This window comes from Euleptes europaea, chromosome 16 (assembly GCF_029931775.1).
Source record: "Euleptes europaea isolate rEulEur1 chromosome 16, rEulEur1.hap1, whole genome shotgun sequence".
Taxonomy (NCBI): Eukaryota; Metazoa; Chordata; class Lepidosauria; order Squamata; family Sphaerodactylidae; genus Euleptes; species Euleptes europaea.
Genome location: NC_079327.1, coordinates 53,414,490 through 53,421,104, shown reverse-complemented (window position 1 = coordinate 53,421,104; position 6,615 = coordinate 53,414,490).

The following is a 6,615-nucleotide window of genomic DNA, read 5'->3' as shown; positions in this document are numbered from 1 at the left end:
AGAGAAAGGTTACAAGAATTGCATGCAGCCTTTTAGTTTAGGGTGCATTCCATCTTAAGTGAATGCTTTCTGGAGTCAACCAATGTAATTGTAAGCCCTGCGGGGCCTTTGATATACTCGCACGTCTCTGGGCTCAGTAGCATCCCTGTTCTATTGTCTGAGTCAAAGAATGCTCAAAACGTGAATTTCCCCCACTGCATATACACAAATTATTTGATTCATATGATAAAATAGGGAAACCATATACATGTATATCTGCACCGCACACTGGATATGCCGATTTGTTGTTTTGCAACCCCTTTCTCCTTTTGCTCTTGGCTTTCACTTATGGGTAGAAAGCGAAAATATAGTGATGATGATTCATACAGAATAGCTTGAAGCAAATCAAGTCTTGTTTATTTGTTGACACTGCAAAAATGTCTTGTATAAATATCCATTCTCACTATAATGGCCAATGAAATTGATATATAGGGGACTTGAATTTAAATTTTGAAGAGTTACACACAAGTATTGGACATAAACTTTCACTTGGAAGACACTGGAAATGTGAACCAACGTGGTTTTAGATCAAGCCCAAACCAATATTAATTTTATAGAACCTTTTGATTAATTCATTCATGACCCCTAGTATTATTTGACATATAAAATGCACTGATGTGTACAACTTGGAAATGGGCACATCTGAGTGATGGGATTTTGAGGCCATCAGGAATTTTAAAAATGCACTACTTTTTAATAATCACTGAGCTTTCCCTGGCCCATAGTGCTTGGGTAAGGACAGTGGGGTTAATGTATTTGGACATTAGGTATTCAAGGTTATGCCCAGATTCTTAAAAATGCTTCTGTTTATAAATACCTATTTTATATTTAACTGCTGTTAAGATGCTTCCCTTTCAAATATAAAATACAAAAGCTCCTCCCAAGTTTTAGTCTATAGAATAGGTTGTGGGGGGGGGGGGGAAACCAGAAAATCGCAAACCAAAAGTAAATTCTGAACTTGGATATATGATGAAATGTCAAGCTAAATTATTTGTGTAGAAAGGGAGGGGCTAAGAAAGCTAAGAGAAAATGTTTTGTGAAATAGATCAAATTGAGAGGTGTGTTTGTGTGTGTGTCTGTGGTATGTACAGATGTACAAAGCAGGTATAATTTGAAAGAGCTGGTCTCAGTCATGCTACTAAACCACATTTTCCTTCTTTAAAGGTTGCTTTATTTCAGTTATTGTATGCCCCAGTTCTGCATGCACCCTTCATTCCCCCCCCTTTATGATTGATTGTAAGCTTCTTTAACATTATTTGGATGCACTTATTTTTAAATTGAGACAAAATTGCATAATAAAAACATGTTTTAAACCGAAAATGAACAAATTAAATGTTCTAATTAATGGGATTGTGACACTGGATTGACAAGCATTTAATAAAAGAGAAAAAGCTGTTGTGTTGCCTAGAATGTGAAATTGGTCCAAAGTACAGTATATGAGACGGCCAACCTGGCGCGCCTTTCCTCTAATAGTGTTTCTCCTGATACTGTACATGCTCAGATACAATAGTGAATCTATAGTGGAAGAAAAAAACATGCACAGAAATAAATGTGTATTGTAGCCAATGCTGCCTCTATGTGTTGTTTCTGTTTGTCCAAGTAATTGCTCTAAATGTCCATGATTTTTCGAGGTTGGAGCATCCTCATTTCTGTTTATCAGAGGCAAAGAGGGCTTCATGTTCAAATCGATCAAACGTCAGAAGAGTTAATGCAGTATTGTTCTGAATCTCTCAAGACCTTCAAACAGAATTTATAAAAATGTTCTTTATGTAGTAAAATCAGTGAATCTAATTCATGCTTTCTGCTTGGTTGAAATCATGTTAATTTTTCATTACAAACCAAACCACAATATTTCTAAATTATGTAAATAGGATGTTCCTTACATTCTGGATTTGTGTACGCTGTGAATGAAAATTTTCTGCAAGATGAAATGTACAAAGGCATTAAGAGGCTGGGCATACATGGAACCTCCAAAGGGCAGTATAATGGGAGCTGCAGTTTCCTGGATGGGGGGGGGGAATAAATAAACACAACATCCTGAATTTGTTTTCATATGTAGTAAGGAGCCTTTTAAAAATACTGTAACTTGCTTTGACATGCAGTCTCTCCACTTAAAATTGAGTGTTTCTCCCTAACCCATTGTCATATTGCGTGACGGATTTTAGATTGTGTTGTGCTAGAGCTCCTTTTCAATGATCGTTTATTAAATTTTGAAGCTTCATTCCATTTAAGGGGTGCCCTTATGGGTCTCCAGTGAAACCTATTAAATTCTATGTGCTTGATTTACCTTGTACATCTTCTGCAAATCTTTCGGTGCATGATGCCACCTGTAGAACATCTTGTACCAGTTTTCTTTTACAGCTTTTGATCTGATGAACTTAATATCTGTTTTCCGCAGTTTTTCCCAGATTTGCATCGGGATCATCTCGCCAAAGTTCTGCATCCACTTTACCATACATGTTTTAACTTGCTCAGATGCAGTTTCTGTGGTCAACAATAGTTTGTACATTTTTGCTAGGAGATGATCTTGTGTTTCGGTAAACAGAGTTTCAAAGTCCGTCAGTTTTCTCTGTTTGCTTTCTTGCACATAATCTCTTTTTAAAGCATGTATTATTTGATAGTAAACAAACCAAGAAATCTTAATGTTCTCTCCTTGAAGTTCATGTAGAGTTTTCACTTGTCCGTCTTTCTTGATTAAGTCATTATAAGTGAGTAAATAATTTTTACTCCTACTTAGAAAGTCTGCATATGCTTCTATTGGAGACATCAGTCTTGGTGGCGATGGACTGAGGGATCTCCTTAATGTATTCCATATCTTTATCATCTGTAGTGGTAAGTTCTCTGTATTTACATTCTTTATTTTTACAGTGCCTCTTTTTGTCCAAAGCCATTGATGAAAACCAAATCCAAGATCCGCTTTTTCTAATCTGATCATTCGATCTTCTCGACGTATGATCCAATCTGTCAATGCTGCCAAGGTAGCTGCTTGGTGATATAATTTTAAATTGGGTAGATTCAATCTGCCACTATTTCTATCGTCTTGTAGAACCGCAAATCTTACTCTTGGTTTCTTTCCGTTCCAGACAAAATTATTCAATCTTCTCTGCCATTTAGACATTGTCATTGAGTTTATGTGGATTGGAATTGTTTGGAACAGAAAATTGAGTCTTGGCATAATGTACATTTTTAACACCGTTATTCGGCCCAACCATGACATTTGTAGTCTGGTCCATCTTTGAAGATCTTCTTCTATTTTCCCCAAGGTTGTTTTATAATTTAGATTAAAAAGTGTATCTGATCCAACTGGTATTTTAAAACCCAAATATTTCACACTCTTATTTGGCGTTGTCCATTTGAATTTGTTAGATATTACCATTCTGTCTTCAACAGTAGCATTATAAAGAATCATATTTGTTTTAGTTTTGTTAAGCTTGTATCCAGAATAATAACTAAATTGATCTATTTGAATTGTTATTTCCCTTAATGAACCTGCTGGATTTCGGCACATTAAAACCACATCATCTGCATAACTTCTTATTTTGTATTCTTGGTCTTCATATTTTATTCCTTCTATGCCTGGGTCAGCTCTTATCTTGTTTGCAAGTATTTCCATTGCCAGATCAAACAGTAAAGGAGACAAAGGACAACCTTGTCTTGTCCCCTTTTGTATTTCAAATTGTTCTGTTAGCATCCCATTAATCAGCAGTCTCGCACTTTGTTTGGTGTATATAGCCTTAATAGTTCCCAAGAATTGTGTACCACAATCTATTTGTTGTAGCGTTTCTACCAAAAAATTCCATGAGACATTGTCAAAAGCTTTCTCAGCATCTAAGAATATCATTGCCGCTTTTTCTTTTTTATTCTTGATATAATTTATCACCGCCAATACCACTCTAACATTATCCTTAGGTTGCCTCTTTGGAATAAAACCGGTTTGATCAGGATGTATTATCTTCGTGATGCATGTTTTCAACCTTTGAGTTAATATTGAAGCAAAAATTTTGTAATCAACGTTTAAGAGTGAAATTGGTCTGTATGCTTTAGGAAAGTGACTTTCTTTTTCATCCTTTGGGATTAAAGAGATGTGTGCCTCTTTCCAAGTTTCCGGAACTTTACCTTCGAATAATATATCGTTGAAACCCTTCTGCAGTTGGGGAATTAAGATAGTATCCATCTTATAATAACTCGCCGTGATTCCATCAGGACTCGGTGCCTTTTCTAACTTTAAATTTCTTAAAGCATCTGATATTTCTTGTACTGTGACTTTTTGGTTTAGTATTTTGCGATCTTCCTCAAATTTTTGAGATTTGCTAATTGTACATAGGATTGTAAGTCCTTCTGTGCTGTGTCATTATTTTGATATAGCTGTATATAATATTCTTTAAATATTTGTTGAATATCTTCCTCTTTACATGTCAGTTGTCCATTTTTTAGTACAGCGACAATTTTTCTTTTAGCAAACTTTTTTCAAAGTGTTTGCTTAATATCTCCCCGTTTTGTTTGCCTGTTCAAAATGTTTATGCTTTACAAATCTTTTTTTTGTACATCTCTTCGATCTCCATGTTTTCAATCTTGTTTTTGCGGACTGAAATCTTCATCAAGTCAGATTTTTTTCCCATGTCTTTGGTGTTCCTCTTCTAGGAGTCTTAATTGAGAATGAAGAGTCCGCAACCTCTCTTCTTTATCTCTTTTCACTTTATTAGCAATTGCTATCAGTCTTCCTCTCATATAAGCTTTGCTGGCATCCCATATTGTTCTTGGGTCCGTCTCTAGAGTACAGTTTGTTTTTAAAAAATCTTATTTCCTCTTGGCACTGAGTAACAATATCTCCTCTCAGAAACAGGTTATCATTCATTTGCCATCTTATTAGTCCTCTGCGATCTCCGTAGATCTTGATTTGTAATGGGTTATGGTCTGCCAATGTCGCCGGTAGGATCTCTACTTCTTCCAAGTTTGTAAATAAGGTGTTTGAGATCCATCCAAGATCGATTCTTGAATATGAGTTATGTCTGTGAGAAAAATAAGTATAATCTTTCTTATAAGGATGCTTAAATCTAGGGCTGTTGAAAAAAAAAAGTGAAATTCGGATTCGGCAAAATTTGGCCCATTTTTATTCGGGAAATGCCAAAGTCCGAACTCCCCTCTTCGGGTCCATGCAATTCGGCATGAGATCCGGAGTTCGGGGAAAAATTTGGCCGAATAAAGCCATTAAAAACATAATCGTGCCTTTCCACGGCTCGGGGGGGGGCGGCATTTTTGGGGGTAGAGGTCCCAAACTTTCAGCCTAGCTTAAGGGGACCCTTCTTTCAAGAACCCCCAAGTTTTGTGAAGATTGGGTCAGGGGGCTGAGATATGGGCCCCAAAAGGGGTCCCTCCTCCTTAATGTGCATGTCTGACAATGGGAGTTTGCAATTAGCAGAGCTTGCTGCCCACTCCCGAAGCACCCAGCCCCGACAAACAGCTGAGCTGGGGGGAGCAAGGGTGGGGCAGGTGCGAAGAAGTTTGCAAACCATGCAAAGCAACACGTTTGCAACCATGCAAAGCAACACATGACGCCTCGGAGTTTGCAAACCATGGAAAGGGACAGAGGCATGCTAGCTATGCATAAGGAGCAGGAGGGGGTGGAATCCCCCCTTTTGCATCGGACTCGGGACCAGGCAAATGCATTCTTTAAGTCACAATTTGAAAACCAGTTTTGATCAAGCATCAAAATAGACCTAACCAATCTTATGAATGAGGGAAAACCTGAGGACACACAACTGAAGCCCCCCCCCCTCAAACCAGGGAGAGAGAGACTGGAGGGGGCACACACACCCAGGCAGAGCGGGCGAAAGTCCCCTTTGGCTCCCCCCCCTACCCACAGAAACTGCTCCCTCCCCACACACACACAGTCTCTGCTTCCCTCCCACACACACACAGGAGAAAAAATATAGAGAAAAGCCCCAAAATGGGTCTTACTGTGGATGTCTTCTGTTCCATCTTCTTTGCACCTGCCCTGCCCTTGTTCCCCGCAGCTCAGCTGTTGGGGCTGGGAGCTTTGGGCGTGGGAGGCAAGCTCTGCTAATTGCAAAGCCCCATTGTCAGAGATGCACATTAAGGGTGGGGGGACCCCTTCCCGGCCCCATATTTCCCCCCTGATCCAATCTTTACAAAACTTGGGGGTTCTTGCAAGAAGGGTCTTCTGAAGCTATGCTGAAAATTTGGGGTCTCTACCTCCAAAAATGTGCCCCCTGCAGCCACAGAATGGTGCAAATGTGTGCTGTAAATGGAATAAAAATGCATATTAAGGGGGAGACCCCTTCCAGGGCCCATATTTCGCCCCCCCGATCCAATCTTTACAAAACTTGGGGGTTCTTGCAAGAAGGGTCCTCTGAAGCTAAGCTTAAAGTTTGGGGGCTCTGCCCCCAAAAATGTGCCCCCTGTAGCCACGAAATGGCTCGAATGTGCACACGCACCCCTCCAAGGGGGATCTCTCTCACACACAAACAGATACTCTCTCTTTCTCTCCCCGGGCTGCGCAGCAGCTGGGCTCATGCACTCAATCGCGACTGATTGGCCAGAAGAAGACCCAGCTTG